Source organism: Salmo salar, chromosome ssa04, assembly GCF_905237065.1.
Source record: "Salmo salar chromosome ssa04, Ssal_v3.1, whole genome shotgun sequence".
Lineage (NCBI taxonomy): Eukaryota > Metazoa > Chordata > Actinopteri > Salmoniformes > Salmonidae > Salmo > Salmo salar.
The window spans coordinates 58,096,711-58,113,382 of NC_059445.1; positions in this window are offsets into that span (position 1 = coordinate 58,096,711).

Below are 16,672 nucleotides of genomic sequence, written 5' to 3' on the forward strand. Positions count from 1 at the left end.
CTCTCACTCCCCCACTCTCCAATCCCTCCCCTACACTTTCATCCTTAGTCCTGTATCTCTACTGCAGTAACACTGAACTCTACTGGCATCGTATGTGTCAGTTATGCCCAGGTACACATGCCGTTTCAGTGATTATATTAGGTAACTCCCACCTGAAGTATGTACTTTGGTGGCAATTTGATTAGTCAAATTAATATAATGTGAAATTCCATGAAGGTGTTTCAGTATAGTGGTAATGTTGAGGAGAGTTTTTCTTTGTGAGTGTTAATTATGTTGTGTAACTTTGTTAACTTGGTTGTGAGTGTTTTCTGCGTTATGTAAATTGGTTCAACTACTGTACATACAGAAAGTGTTCAGACCCCTTGACTTTTTCCACATTTTGTTACATTACGTCCTTATTCTAAAATTGATAAAAAATATAAAAGAATACTCAGCAATCTACACACAATACCCCATAATGACAAAGTGAAAACAGAAATGTTAAGACATTTTTTGAAATTTTTGCAAATGTATAGAAAATTTAAAAACATAAATACTTTATGGACATAAGCATTCAGACCCTTTGTTGAGACATGAAATTGAGGTCAGGTGAATCCTGTTTCCATTGATCATCCTTGAGATGTTTCTACAACTTCATTGGAGCCCATCTGTGGTAAAGTCAATTGATTGGACATGATTTGGAAAGGCACACACCCGTCTCTATAAGGTCCCACAGTTGACAGTGCATGTCAGAGCAAAAACCAAACCATGAGGTCGAAGGAATTGTCCGTAGAGCTCCGAGACAGGATTGTGTCGAGGCACAGATCTGGAGAAGGGTACCAAAATAGTTCTGCAACATTGAAGGTCCCCAAGAACACAGTGACCTCCATCATTCTTAAATAGAAGAAGTTTGGAACGACCAAGACTCTTTGTAGAGCTGGCCACCGGGCCAAACTGAGCAATCATGGAGAAGGGCTTTGATCAGGGAAGTGACCAAGAAGCCCATGGTTACTCTGACAGAGCTCTAGAGTTCCTCTGTGGAGATGGGAGAACCTTCCAGAAGGACAACCATCTCTGCAACACTCCACCAATCAGGCCTTTATGGTAGAGTGGCCAGACGGAAGCCACTCCTCAGTAAAAGGCACATGACATTCTGCTTGGAGTTTGCCAAAAGGCACCTAAAGACTCTCAGACCATGAGAAACAAGATTCTCTGGTCTGATGTAACCAAGACTGAACTCTTTGACCTGAATGCCAAGCATCACATCTGGAGGAAACCTGACACCATCCCTACGGGGAAGCATGGTGGTGGTAGCATCATGCTGTGAGGATGTTTTTCAGTGGCAGGAACAATGAGACTAGTCAGGATCGAGGCAAAGATGAACAGAGCAAAGTACAGAGCAAAGACACATCCTTGATGAAAACCTGCTCAAGAGCGCTCAGGACCTCAGACTGGGGCAAAGGTTCACCTTCCGACAGGACAATGACCATAAGCACACAGCCAAGACAACGCAGGAGTGGCTTTGTGACAAGTCTCTGAATGTCCTTGAGAGGCCCAGCCAGAGCCCGGACTGAAAATAGCTGTGCAGCGACACTCCACATCCAACCTGACAGAGCTTGAGAGGATCTGCAGAGAAGAATGGGAGAAACTCTCCAAATACAGGTGTGTCAAGCTTGTAGCGTCATACCTAAGAAGACTCGAGGCTGTAATCGCTGCCAAAGGTGCTTCAACAAAGTACTGAGTAAAGGGTCTGAATACTTATGTAAATGTGATATTTCCGTTTTTTTAAAACCTGTTTTTGCTTAGTCATTATGGGGCATTGTGTGTAGATTGATGAGGGGGAAATAAATGTAATCAATTTTAGAATAAGACTGTAACCTAACAAAATGTGGAAAAAGTCAAGGGGTCTGAATACTTTCCGAAGCACTGTACAATATATGAATTATGGGAGAACATACACACTACATGACAAAAGTATGTGGACACCTGCACGTCGAACATCTCATTCCAAAATCATGGGCATTAATATGGAGTTGGTCCCCCCTTTGCTGCTATAATAGCCTCCACTCTTCTGGGAAGGCTTTCCACTAGATATTGGAACATTGCTGAAGGAACTTGCTTCCATTCAGCCACAGGAGCATTAGTGTGGTCGGGCACTGATGTTTGGCAATTAGGCCTGGCTCGCAGTTGGCATTCCAATTCATCCCAAAGGTGTTTGATGGGGGTTGAAGTCAAGGCTCTGTGCAGGCCAGTCAAGTTCTTCCAAACCAATCTCAAAAAAACTGTTCTGTATGGACCTCGCTTTGAGCACGGGAGAATTGTCGTGCTGGAACAGGAAAGGGCCTTCCCCATGAAAAACCACCCAGACGTTTATTTATCCTCTACCATACTTTAAAGTTGGCACAATGCATTCGTCCTTCCATTTTATGGTTCAGCCGTTGTTGCTCCTAGACGTTTCCACCTCACAATAACAGCACTGGCAGTTAACCGGGGCAGCCTAGCAGGTCAGAAATGTTACGAACTGACTTGTTGGAAATGTGGCATCCTATGATGGTGCCACGTTGAAAGTCACTGAGCTCTTCAGTAAGGCCATTCTACTGCCAATGTTTGTCTATGGAGACTGAATGGCTGTGTGCTCGATTTTATACACCTGTCAGGAACGTGTGTGGCTGAAATAGCCGAATCCACTAATTTGAAGGGGTTTCCACATACTTTTGTATGAATAGTGTACCTCCTGTTTTTCTGCAACATTTGTATAATATTTTCACTTTTCATATCTCTGACTAGCAGCCCACAAGGGGACATGGCAATGCAGGTGGGGAGAAATCTAGGATCCATTAAAACTCTTTCCCACTGTGCAAAAACTGGTTGAATCAATGTTGTTTCAAAGTCATTTCAACCAAAAAATGGTGGAAAACTGATTGCCTATTTAAACGTTATCAACTCACAGGAATTTAGTATATTTTTCACCTAACTTTGAACCTAAATCCAATGACATGGTAACATGTTTTGTTTTATTTTCGTTGAATTCAACCAAATGTGAATCAAAACTAGACGTTGAACTGATGTCTGTTTCCAGTGGGTTGTGATGAGAAGGTGGACTCATTTAGCCCCTCAGTGTGAAGCAGCTACATTTAATTTGCACAAATAAATTGAGCTATTCCCAAATGTCCACCACTCTGCTGGATGAAAAGCACCACAGGAGCTAAGCCCACAGAACCTCAGCCTGGGAGACATAGACTTGCCTTGGCTGAGCCCAGTGAATGTCTGTCTACCAATGTATTGCCTGTCCGCCTCAGACAATACAACAGATAAATATATTTAAATAGATCCCTCCCTTGCTGATACTAAACATTTGCTAAACCTCCCCAGAGAAACCTTAAGCTACGGTATCTAAGTGGTTGTGTGTCAGTTAGACTCTGCCACCACGTTCACTGCTAGAACCCTGTCCACCCAGGGTAGAGGGGAGTGGATGGTGCTAGTCTTGGCCTCCTCAATGGGAGGGAGGAGTGAGAGATTGAGGGTGTCCGGGAGGAGCCAGGATGGCTGATGGCACCGTGGAATGGCATGACCTGTGTGTTCACAGTGGTTTAGCGGCTGGTGATCAATACATAATCAAAGGGTGTGATGGATCTGAGCGGGGCCCTTGAAGAGGGGTTCCTTGGTCTGCTGGCAGGCCATTTGAGGTAGAGATAAAATATAAAAGAAAGAGGCTCATTGTCAAGGCTCAACCTCGGCGTACATCACCCAGGCGTCTCGCTCATTAACATCCTGCAGAATTACAGATGTCCCCGTCATACCTAGGACCACATCACTTTCTCAGACCAGTCATCGTGCTAATGATCTCACCCCTTCCTCACCGCTCCCTCCTTTGTTGTCTGAGTGTGGGAAATGCTGTAAATCAAGAGGACTCTATCTATTTTGAAAGATGAGACATTGAGGATTATAATAAATACCTCTTTGATGTCATACAATCAAGCCAAACACCCATGGCTCCAAATGTGCAGTTCACATTTCCATGTTATAAAACTCATGTCATACACAGTGTCAACGTTTATGATCACTATGTTTGATGTACAGTTAGACGATGACATGGCGTCATATCCTGGGTTGTCCTGAACAGAATGAGCATATGTTTGTCTATTGTGAAGAAAATTTGCCGGGACATGCACTCATGACGATATTACGATATATAGTGGACCGTTTTTGGATTGTATAAACAACAACAGTAATTGTGTAATGGCAGGATGTGGACAAATGTTGCAGTCACCTCCGCAAAACTGAGAACACGGACCAACACATTCAACCCCGGTCAGATTACGGCTAGCTACAACCTACGGAAAGGAATGAAAGATGAAAAAAGACAGTACAGGGACAAAGTGGAATTGCATTTCCGATGTGCGACGCATGTGGTAAGGACAACAAACCTTCATGGACAAAGGGAACGTTAGTGGCGTGGCAAACACAGATGCCTCTCTCCCAGATGAGCTATATAACTTTAATGCACGTTTTGAGGCAATCAACACTGATCCTATGAGGGCTCCCACTGCTGTAGAGGGCTGTGAGCTCGCAATCTCTGTGGCCAACGTGAGTAGGACCTTAGCTCGTGTGAATACTCACAAAACAGACCACCCAGATGGCATCCCCAGCCGCGTCCTCAGAGCATGTGCAGACTAGCTGGCTGGAGTGCTCACGGACATATTCAACCTCTCCCTGTCCCAGTATGTGGTCCCCACATGCTTCAAGATGTCCACCATTCTCCCTCTACCCAAGCAAACTAAGGTAACCTTCCTAAATGACTATCGCCCTATAGCACTCACTTTTGTCATCATGAAGTGCTTTGAGAGGTTGGTCAAGAACCACATCACCTCCACCTTAACTGGTAGACCCTTTTGTAGGCCCCCGGAGCTGCAATAATAGAATACACAAGGTGAAATTTCGAAAATGAGTTGTAAATCTTCGCTCTGCCCCATGGCAAAATGTGTAGATTTGCAGGAAATTAACTTTAAAAAAATATATACATCTTTGCTGTCACGCGGGGGTCCGCTAAAAAAAAATCCTCGCAAGATGGAGGGGGTGTATGGATGTGGGTATGCAGACCTACAAGCCACTGTGGCCCCTCATGATGAGTTCCGTTTTTTGGTTGCACCTATCCCCATCAAAGTTGCCCATCCCTGCTCTACACACTGCCCTATCCAACCTGGACAAGAGGAACACCTTTGTGAGAATGCTGTTTATCGATTACAACTCAGCGTTCAACACCATAGTCCCCTCCAAGCGTGACACTAAGCTCAAGGCCCTGGGTATTAGCTCCTCCCTCTGCAACTGGATCCTGGACTTCCTGACAGGCAGACCCCGAGTGGTAAGGGTAGGCAACAACTCCACCACGCTGACCCTCAACATGGGGACCCCCCAGGGTTGCATGCTCAACTCCCTCCTGTAATCCCTGTATACCCACTACTGTGTGGCCACGCATGACTCCAACACCATCATTGCGTTTGCGACGGAGATGAGACTGCCAACAGGGAGGAGGTTAGAGCAGCCTCTCACTCAACATCTGAAAAACCAAGGAGCTGATCGTGGACTACAAGAAATTGGGAGAGGAGCACACCCCTATTGTCATCGATGGGGCTGCAGTGGAGAGTGTCAAAAGCTTCAAGTTCCTCCACGTGAAAAATCACAGAGAACCTGACATGGTTCCAATTATACCACCACCGTGATGAAGAAGGCACAGCAGCACCTCTTCAACCTCAGGCGCCGGAATATTTTTTTTCTCCATGGAACCTTGGATCCTAAAGAAGTTCTACAGCTACACAATCAAGAACAATCTTGACCAGCTGCATCACCACCTGGTAAGGCAACTGCAACGCCCTCGACCGAAAATTCTACAGAGGGTGGTGTGGACGGCGCAATACATCACTAGGGGTAAGCTCCCAGGCCCCCTGGGACATCTACACCAGGTGGTGTCTGCGGAAGGCCCGAAAGATCATGAAGGATTCTTTGTCACCCGAGCCACAGACTGATCACTCTTACCATCTGGCAATTTGTATAAGGAGTATATTTGCACTGACTACCCACACATCCAATCCTCACACACAAACACCCACGCACTCAGAACTCATACTATTGATGCCACTACCCTCTTTACACTTGTAAGTACATTCCATTATTACTATGCATACTACCTCTTCTACACTCGTGGAAAAAAGGGCTCCAAAAGGGTTCTTTGGCTGTCCACATAGGAGAACCCTTTTTGGTTCTAGGTGCAACAATTTTGGTTCCAGGTAGAACCCTTTTGGGTTCCATGTAGAGCCCTCCATGGAAAGGGCACTACATGGAACCTAAAAGGGTTCTATTTGGAACCAAAAAGTTTTAACCTGCAATCAAAAAGGGTTATTTAAAGGGTTATCCTATGAGGGCCGAAGAACCATTTTAGGTTATAGATGGCACACTAAGAGTATTACTTGTACTACTTGTTACTTGACTTGACTCTTGTCATTACATGAGCATTTCGCCGCACCTTTTATACCTGCTGTAAACTGTGTAACAAATACATCCTTATGGGCAAATATGGATAATAACCATCATGTCAAAGTCACGCAATGATTTATGTTGTAGGCCTACCATTTTATAGGCAGATTAAATACATTATGCTGAACTTTAGGGTGGTTCTAAGTCCACGGTAATGCTGGTGGAATGATTATTGGTGTTTGGCTGCCAATCCAATAAAAATGATATTGCTCTTATCCATATCTCATCATATAACGTAATCAGCGAACTGTTGTCTAGGAAGCATTCGCCAAAACCAGATTTGCCTAGTCCATTATTTACTTTAATAGTTGTGACAAAACCATCTGTAAAGTTGAAAATGCGATGGAAACACATTGAACTTCAGATCTTTTTTTATTCGGGGCATTAATTGTATGTGCACAACGTATCACATAGTTTTTTTTATCCGCAGCATGTCAGTTTGATGGAAACAGACCACTTGTGGGAAAATGTGCATATTTTCTTTATGCAGATTTTAGAGTATTCAGATGAAGTGTTGTCCAAATTCTTAGTCAAATATCATACTGCTGAAAACTGACTTCCTATAGTCTTATACCAACTTTAAGAACCTTTCAGTAAAGAAAAACAAAGGAAAAGTGGAAACTAAAATGAAAAATGGCCAATCTCAAACTTCAGACACAATAGATGACTGTGCCCTGTAACCAGACACACAGACAGCTTAAAGTTCTCTTTTGGGTGTGCATGCATAACATTATGTCAGCACTACTTATTCCACAGCCAGAAGTCTCCCAAGTGTGTCTGTAGAACAGGGCCTCAGCACCTAATGTATAAATTAGTGGGAACAGAGGCCAATGGATGAGCCCTGACATGCAGCTAGGGGTTGTATATTTTTGTGACAAATCTTTATTCATTCATTTTGTTATTTTCTTGTGGGGGGGGAGGAGGACTACAGGCAATACAGGCACAATGAACAAGTTTATATAATTTCATAGCTCACATGCACCCGTGGGCTGCCACTCAAAAGTAAATATTTTTTTAAAGTACAAATACAAAGCATTTAGCACCATGATCTTACCACTGTTACGTACGCCTCTTGGAGGTGGAAACGCAACACCCTGCTACATCTCAACTCCCCGTGGAGTGAAAAAGTGATCGTAGGTGCAGGGAAGGACAACAGAGAAAAATACAGTTTACAGGGAATTTATTATTCCTTAACACGGTAGGTGGGGAAAAGGGTCTGGACGGAACCAAAGCGAAGAAAGTAAAAAATTAAAGAGTCCCCTCTCCTACCTTACCTATCCTTTAGCACCACCTGGCACGCTAACCAAAATACAGACTGTGGTCTGCCCAGGTCTTACCTAGTGTGCATAGACAGATTAAATACTACAGCTTATGTATGCCTGCAGGCCTCTTGCCTAAACACTCCCAAGGTGTGTTCCCCTTCCCCCCCAGGAACAAATGAAACAGAATTTTTACTAATACTTAGTGAACCATTTCAATAACCAAAAACACTAAGTCCTTTTGGCATACACATACCTCGGAAGGAGCAGCTACAAAATAATATCCGCAAAACTTTTACTGACCACCACAATCAACACAGGACATAAAAAATATTGCATCGATGACAAAGGAACACTGGCTTTTATCAAGCTGGAGAAAGAGTTTGTAATTGAAGAGACAGCTGTATCCCCTGACGAGAGGGAGGGGTCAGAGCTCCAATCAGCGATGGGGCCGACCAATCAGCTACTTTAGGAATACAGGAAGCCATTTCCTGAAATACACACATACAAACCCACAACACAGGAACTGGGGAACGTAACACCACAGAGCCAAAAAGTAACAATAAATGTAGTATGTAAATACAAATAAAAAGTGAGCCTCCACCCCCAACCTCACACTCTATTTCCCCAACCAACATGTCTCCATTCTACCACCCATCTTCGCCCCCACCGGCTGGCAAACTACCCCCCCGCCCCGCCCTCCAGCAACTACGGTTGCTTGTCAGTCCCGCCCCCACTACCCCACCCCCACCGCAAAAAATCCTCCCCATACCACTCCCTCCCCGTGGGCCTGAAAGCAAAAAAGATTGAAGTAGGTACTATTATAGATACAGTACCAGTCGAAAGTTTGGATACACCCACTTATTCAAGGGTTTTTCTTCATTTTCCTAATTTCTACATTTTGTTATAACAGTGAAAACATCAAAACTATTAAATAACACATATGTAATCACGTAGCAACCAAAAAAGTGTTAAACAAATCAAAATACATTTTATATTTGGGATTCTTCAAAGTAGCCACCCTTTGCCTTGATGACAGCTTTGCACAGTCTTGGCATTCTCTCAACCAGCTTCATGAGGAACACTTGTTGGCTGCATTTTCATTCACTCTGCAGTCCAACTCATCCCAAACCATCTCAATTGGGTTGAGGTCCGGTGATTGTGGAGGCCACATCATCTGATGAAGAACTCCATCACTCTCCCTCTTTGTCACATAGCCCTTACACAGCCTGGAGGTGTGTTTTGGGTCATTGTCTTGTTGAAAAACAAATGATAGTCCCACTAAGCGCAAACCAGAAGGGATGGCGTATCGCTGCAGAATGCTGTGGTAGCATGCTGGTTAAGTGTGCCTTGAATTCTAAATAAATCACTGACAGTGTCACCAGTGAAGCACCCCCACACCATCACACCTCCTCCTCCATGCTTCATGGTGGGAACCACACATGCAGAGATCATCTATTCACCTACTCTGCGTCTCACAAAGACACGGCGGTTGGAACCAAAAATCTGAAATTTGGACTCATCACACCAAAGGACAGATTTCCGCCAGTCTAATGTTCATTGCTTGTGTTTCTTGGCCCAAGCAAGCCTCTTCTTATTATTGGTGTCCTTTAGTAGTGGTTTCTTTACAGCAATTTGACCATGAAGGCTTAATTCATGTAGTCTCCTCTGAACAGTTAATGTTGAGATGTGTCTGTTACTTGAACTGCGTGAAGCATTTATTTGGGCTGCAATTCTTGAGACCGGTAACTCTAATGAACTTATCCTCTGCAGCAGAGGTGATTATGGGCTTTCCTTTCCTGTGGCGGTCCTCATGAGAGACAGTTTCATCATAGTGCTTGATGGTTTTTACAACTGCACTTGAAGAAACGTTCAATGTTCTTACATTTTCCGCATTGACAAACCTTCATTAATCATGGACTGTCATTTCTCTTTGCTTATTTGAGCTGTTCTTGCCATAATATGGACCTCGTCTTTTACCAAATAGGGCTATCTTCTGTAAACCACCCCTACCTTGTCACAACACAACTGATTGGCTCAAATGCATATAGAAGGAAAGAAATTCGACAAATTAACTTTTAACCAGGCACACCTGTTAATTGAAATACATTCCAGGTGACTACCTCATGAAGCTGGTTGAGAGAATGCCAAGAGTGTGCAAAGCTGTCATCAAATCAAAGGGTGGCTACTTTGAAGAAACTTAAATATAACATATATTTTGATTTGTTTACTTTTTTGGTTACTACATAGTTTTGATGTATTCACTAATATTCTAAAATATTAAAAATGAAGAAAATCCCTGGAATGAGTAGGAGTGTCCAAACTTTTGACAGGTACTGAATATACAGTTGAAGTCAGATGTTTACATACACATTAGCCAACTACATTTAAACTTCCTGTCAGAATAATAGTAGAGAGAATGATTTTATTCAGCTTTTATTTCTTTCATCTCATCACATTCCCAGTGGGTCAGAAGTTTACATACGCTCAATTAGTATTTGGTAGCATTGCTTTTAAATTGTTTCACCACCAGGCTTTAACTTCCTGACTGATGTCTTGAGATGTTGCTTCAATATATTAACATAATTTTCCTTCCACATGATACCATCTATTTTGTGAAGTGCAGCAGTCCCTCCTGCAGCAAAGCACCCCCACAACATGATGCTGCCACTCCCGTGCTTCACGGTTGGGATGGTGTTCTTTGGCTTGCAAGCGTCCCCCTTTTTCCTCCAAACATAACGATGGTCATTATGGCCAAACCGTTCCATTTTTGTTTCATCAGACCAGAGGACATTTCTCCAAAAAGTATGATCTTTGTCACCATGTGCAGTTGCAAACCGTAGTCTGGCTTTTTTATGGCGGTTTTGGAGCAGTGGCTTCTTCCTTGCTGAGCGGCCTTTCAGGTTATATCAACTCGTTTTACTGTGGATATAGATACTTTTGTACCTGTTTCCTCCAGCATCTTCAGAAGGTCCTTTGCTGTTGTTCTGGGATTGATTTGCACTTTTCGCACCAAAGTACATTCATCTCTAGGAGACAGAATGCGTCTCCTTCCTGAGCGGTATGATGGCTGCGTGGTCCTGTGGTGTTTATACTTGCGTACTATTGTTTATACAGATGAATGTGGTACCTTCAGGCATTTGGAAATTGCTCCCAAGGATGAACCAGACTTGTGGAGGTCTACAGTTAGGCCTTGAAATATATCCACAGGTACACCTCCAATTGACTCAAATTATATCAATTAGCCTATGAGAAACTTTTAAAGCCATGACATCATTTTCTGGCATTTTTCAAGCTGTTTAAAGGCATTGTCAACTTAGTGTATGTAAACTTCTGACCCACTGGAATTATGATACAGTGAATTTTAAGTTAAATAATCTGTCTGTAAACAATTGTTGGAAAAATTACTTGTGTCATGCACAAAGTAGATGTCCTATCCGACTTGCCAAAACTATAGTTTGTTAACCTGTTATGGCTAGGGGGCAGTATTTTCACGGCCGGATAAAAAACGTACCCAATTTAATCTGATTATTACTCCTGCCCAGAAACTAGAATATGCATATAATTATTAGCTTTGGATAGAAAATACTCCAAAGTTTCTAAAACTGTTTGAATGGTGTCTGTGAGTATAACAGAACTCATTTGGCAGGCCAAAACCTGAGAAGATTCTGTACAGGAAGTACCCTGTCTGACCATTTCTTGGCCTTCTTGATTATCTCTATCCAATACAGGGGATCTCTGCTGTTACGTGACACTACAATCCGAATCGAATGGAGTTTCCCGTCTCTGTCACGTCCTGGCCAGGATAAGGGTTAATTGTCATTGTAGTTTGGTCAGGACGTGGCAGAGGGTATTTGTTTTATGTGGTTCGGGGTGGTGTTTTGGTAAAAGGGGCGTTTGATTTAGTATTTCTGGGTTTTTGGTTTATGGTCTATGTTTATGTATTTCTATGTGGAGTCTAGTGAGTGTGTTTCTATGATTGATTAATTGGGGTTGGGACTCTCAATTGAAGGCAGGTGTTTTCTCTTTGCCTTTGATTGAGAGTCCCATATATTAGGGTGTGTTTGTGTTTGTCATTTGTGGGAGATTGTTTCTTGTCTAGCGTATGTGAGCCTGAGAAGACTGTCTGTACATCGTGAGTTTGTTTTGTTATTTTGTATGTTCATTTTGAGTTTATTAAATGTTCAAGATGAACTATCTCAATTCTGCTGCATATTGGTCCTCCTTTTCCGACGATGATTTCGCCATATCGTCTGACGACGAAATCCCTGACAGAATCTCCCACCAAACCAGGACCAAGCAGCAGAGGAAGGAGCAGAGGGATTTTGAATTGGACAAACGGGAGAGATGGACATGGGAGCAAGTTATGGCCGGAGAGGGCCCATGGAGAATGGCTGGTAAGGACCGGGAACGTTTCCGAGGAACACGACTGGCGTTGAAGCACGAGAGGCACCCCCAATAATTTTTTTGGGGGGGCACACGGGTAGTTTGGCTAGGCCAAGGAAGAGCCAGAAGCCAGCTACCCGTGGTTATATGGAGGAGCGTATGAGGTGGAGGGCGCCATGTTTCGCTGAAGAGCGCACTCTCACCCATACGCACGCACAGTCCGGTGCGCGTTATTCCAGCCCCTCGCAGGTGCCGTGCTAGAGTGGGCATCCAGCCTGGTAGGAGGATGCCTGCGCAGCGCATCTGGTCGCCGGTACGCCTCCTAGGACCAGGCTACCCAACTCCCGCTCTACGCACGGCAACCATCAGGCCCCTGCACAGCCCAGTCCGCCCTGTACGAGCACCCCGCTTGTACAGGGCTACTAGTTCCATCCAGCCAGGACGGGTTGTGCAGGAGGTAAGATCAAGACCGCCTGTGCGCCTCCATAGCCCTGGGTTTCCAGTTCCTGTCTCTCGTGCGGACCCGGAAGTGAGTCAGCTCAGTCCGACTCGTCCTGTTCCCGCTCCCCGCACTAGCCTGGAGGTGCGTGTTCCCAGTCTGGTACGTCCAGTACCAGCACCACGCACCAGGCTTCAAGTGCGTCATCCCAGTCCGACGTCGCCAGAGCCGCCCGTCAGTCAAGAGTCGCCAGAGCCGCCCGTCAGTCAGGAGTCGCCAGAGCCGCCCGTCAGTCAGGAGTCGCCAGAGCCGCCCGTCAGTCAGGAGTCGCCAGAGCCGCCCGTCAGTCAGGAGTCGCCAGAGCCGCCCGTCAGTCAGGAGTCGCCAGAGCCGCCCGTCAGTCAGGAGTCGCCAGAGCCGCCCGTCAGTCAGGAGTCGCCAGAGCCGCCCGTCAGTCAGGAGTCGCCAGAGCCGCCCGTCAGTCAGGAGTCGCCAGAGCCGCCCGTCAGTCAGGAGTCGCCAGAGCCGCCCGTCAGTCAGGAGTCGCCAGAGCCGCCCGTCAGTCAGGAGTCGCCAGAGCCGCCCGTCAGTCAGGAGTCGCCAGAGCCGCCCGTCAGTCAGGAGTCGCCAGAGCCGCCCGTCAGTCAGGAGTCGCCAGAGCCGCCCGTCAGTCAGGAGTCGCCAGAGCCGCCCGTCAGTCAGGAGTCGCCCGAGCCGCCCGTCAGTCAGGAGTCGCCCGAGCCGCCCGTCAGTCAGGAGTCGCCCGAGCCGCCAGACTGCCCGGAGTCGCCCGAGCCGCCAGACTGCCCGGAGTCGCCCGAGCCGCCAGACTGCCCGGAGTCGCCCGAGCCGCCAGACTGCCCGGAGTCGCCAGAGCCGCCAGACTGCCCGGAGTCGCCAGAGCCGCCAGACTGCCCGGAGATGCCAGAGCGGCCAGACTGCCCGGAGCTGCCAGAGCGGCCAGACTGCCCGGAGCTGCCAGAGCGGCCAGACTGCCCGGAGCTGCCAGAGCGGCCAGACTGCCCGGAGCTGCCAGAGCGGCCAGACTGCCCGGAGCTGCCAGAGCGGCCAGACTGCCCGGAGCTACCAGAGCGGCCAGACTGCCCGGAGCTGCCAGAGCCGCCAGACTGCCCGGAGCTGCCAGAGCCGCCAGACTGCCCGGAGCTGCCAGAGCCGCCAGACTGCCCGGAGCTGCCAGAGCCGCCAGACTGCCCGGAGATGCCAGAGCGGCCAGACTGCCCGGAGATGCCAGAGCGGCCAGACTGCCCGGAGATGCCAGAGCGGCCAGACTGCCCGGAGCTGCCAGAGCGGCCAGACTGCGCGTAGCTGCCAGAGCGGCCAGACTGCCCGGAGCTGCCAGAGCCGCCAGACTGCCCGGAGCTGCCAGAGCCGCCAGACTGCCCGGAGCTGCCAGAGCCACCCGTCAGTCAAGAGTCGCCAGAGCCGCCCGTCAGTCAAGAGTCGCCAGAGCCGCCCGCCAGTCAAGAGTCGCCAGAGCCGCCCGTCAGTCAAGAGTTGCCAGACTGCCCGGAGCTGCCAGAGTGGCCCATCGGCCCAGAGTCTAGCAACAACCTTGAACTGAGTAAGCCAGACAATTCAGAACTTAAAGAGATTAACTGTTTAATTGCTGAGTTTGCATACAGGGTGGAGAGGTGGAGGTCTGCCCATGATCCGGAGCAGGGGGAGTCTGCCTACGGTCCGAGGCTGATCGGGTCAGTCGGCACTATGGAGGACAGTAGGCCAGAGCCTGAACCACCACCTGCATAGATGGGTTGGGGAGGGGGGGTGTAGCACAAGTGCCGTCGGTGACGGCAGCCACCCTCCCTTCCCTCCCTTTAGTTTAGGGGGATTTTTTGTTGTTGTTGTTTGGGGTTTTTGTTATTCTTGAGGTGCTTCCAGGGTTAGCACCTTTGTACTGTCACGTCCTGGCCAGTATAAGGGTGAATTGTCATTGTAGTTTGGTCAGGACGTGGCAGAGGGTATTCGTTTTATGTGGTTCGGGGTGGTGTGTTTGTTGAAGGGGCATTTGATTTAAGTATTCCGGGGGTTTTTGGGCACTGTTTGATTTTCATGTATTCTATGTTTAGTCTTGTGTGTCTATTTCTATGTTTGGTTAATTGGGGTTGGGACTCTCAGTTGAAGGCAGGTGTTGTCTATTTGCCTTTGATTGAGAGTCCCATATATTAGGGTGTGTTTGTGTTTGTCATTTGTGGGAGATTGTTCTGTGTTTAGCCTTGTGCCTTGCCAGACTGTTTTGTTGATCGTTCGTTCTTTTGTTATTTTGGTGTTCATTTTGAATTTATTAAACGTCAAGATGAGCATACACATGCCTGCTGCGTTTTGGTCCTCCTTTACCAACGACAACTGTGACAGTCTCCCCATTTAGAGTATTTATGTCGCAGCACAGAAATGCCCTTATCCAGATGCTGTGACAAAAGTATTTCTTAACAGACGTGCTAACTCTCTTTTTTGTTACTTTTAAGGCTGGAACCAACATTAAGTACCTCCAGCAGGTGGAGAGGCAAGAACCATTCGTCTGCCAGCTCCGGGACAAGCTACACTATTCACAGCCCTATGTAATGTTCAATGTAATCTCATTGCTGGACTTTTTGAAACGTAATGTATTTGTATTGGTTTAAAAATAAAAGGAAATGTACGGTTTAAACATGTCAATGTTTATGTTAATGTTTATTTGTTTTAGCTGTTTGTGATAATTCTCTAAGTGTTAATACATTTGTGTTTACATCATTAAGCCTTTATGTTCACTACCGGTCAAAAGTTTTAGAACACCTACACAATGCCAAGAGTGTGCAAATCTGTCATCAAGAAAAAGAAAAACCCTTGAATGATGAATCACCAAAGGTGTCTGACTTCATAGTAAGTACAGCGTCATGCCATATGGAGTGTTTATGGATGTGTTATGAATGACCGAATGTGTCTCACTTCAAATAAAGTCTTACAGGACACTACATAAAGTGTCAATAAATAGGTTATTAACGTTCTGATGATTTATGAAAGTTCTCTCATGATCCACAGGTTACTGTAGGGTGTATGAGGTATTTAAGCAGTTGATTGACCTGCAAAGCTTGTGTTTGTGTACAGTATGTGTCAGAGCCAAGATGATTTGGAGTAGTTCAACCTGAGACTACTGCACCAGGTATTTCTCTTCTGTTCCCATGCTGGAGACTAGGGCTTGATTACAACCTGTTACAATGGTGCCAATATTTGGTGGCTGATCTTTCAGTGGAGTTGAGGGTGAATGTGTGAAAGACCCGACTGGGCTCAGCACCGCACGTTATGACTAATTATATTGTTGTGTATGTGCTTGTGTACTGAGAAACATGTAACTTGGTTCCAGAAGAAAGCCGCCTTCAATTTCCTTATGTTAGGGGCTTTCATCAAGTTAAGTGTTTCTTGGTTTAACGTCGTCCCAGACTATTGTGCACACAGCACATACTGTATAAGCCTGGGATATCAACCATTCAACATTGGCCTTAGTGGGAGTGGGCATAGAATTCTATGGGAGTGACCTTACTGAGTAAATTATTTGTCATCAAGCTATGTCTTTTGCTAGCAAAAACATTCCCCCTGGTCGTCAATAGTCAACACAGCAAAAAATACATAATAATGGATAAACATTTCCCATTTCCACAATTTCTCTTCTTAAACCTAACCCTAACTAATGAAGGCCAAGTTTGATGCTTTGGTCGACCAGGCCATCTGCACATTTGGGTGTAAGTGTCTGGGAATGAGATTAAGTGTAATGTGACTAACATGACCACTTTAAAGTGTGTGCCATCCTTCAGCACAACATGTCACCCTTTATAAAGCACATGTTTATCATATTCCACATAGTGGGTTATGTCTCATTTGACATTGGTGATTATGTCACACAGTTACGCCACATTTATGAACCCATTACAAAGCATGACATACGGTTATAGATGCTTTGAAACACATTTATGTAGTGGTTATGAAGGCATTATGAAGGCTTTATGAAGCCTTTATAAGCTGAACGTAATTTAAAGCGGGACCGAAATGTAATTATCTCTTCCAACTTAGCTCGTGCTGTTTCCAG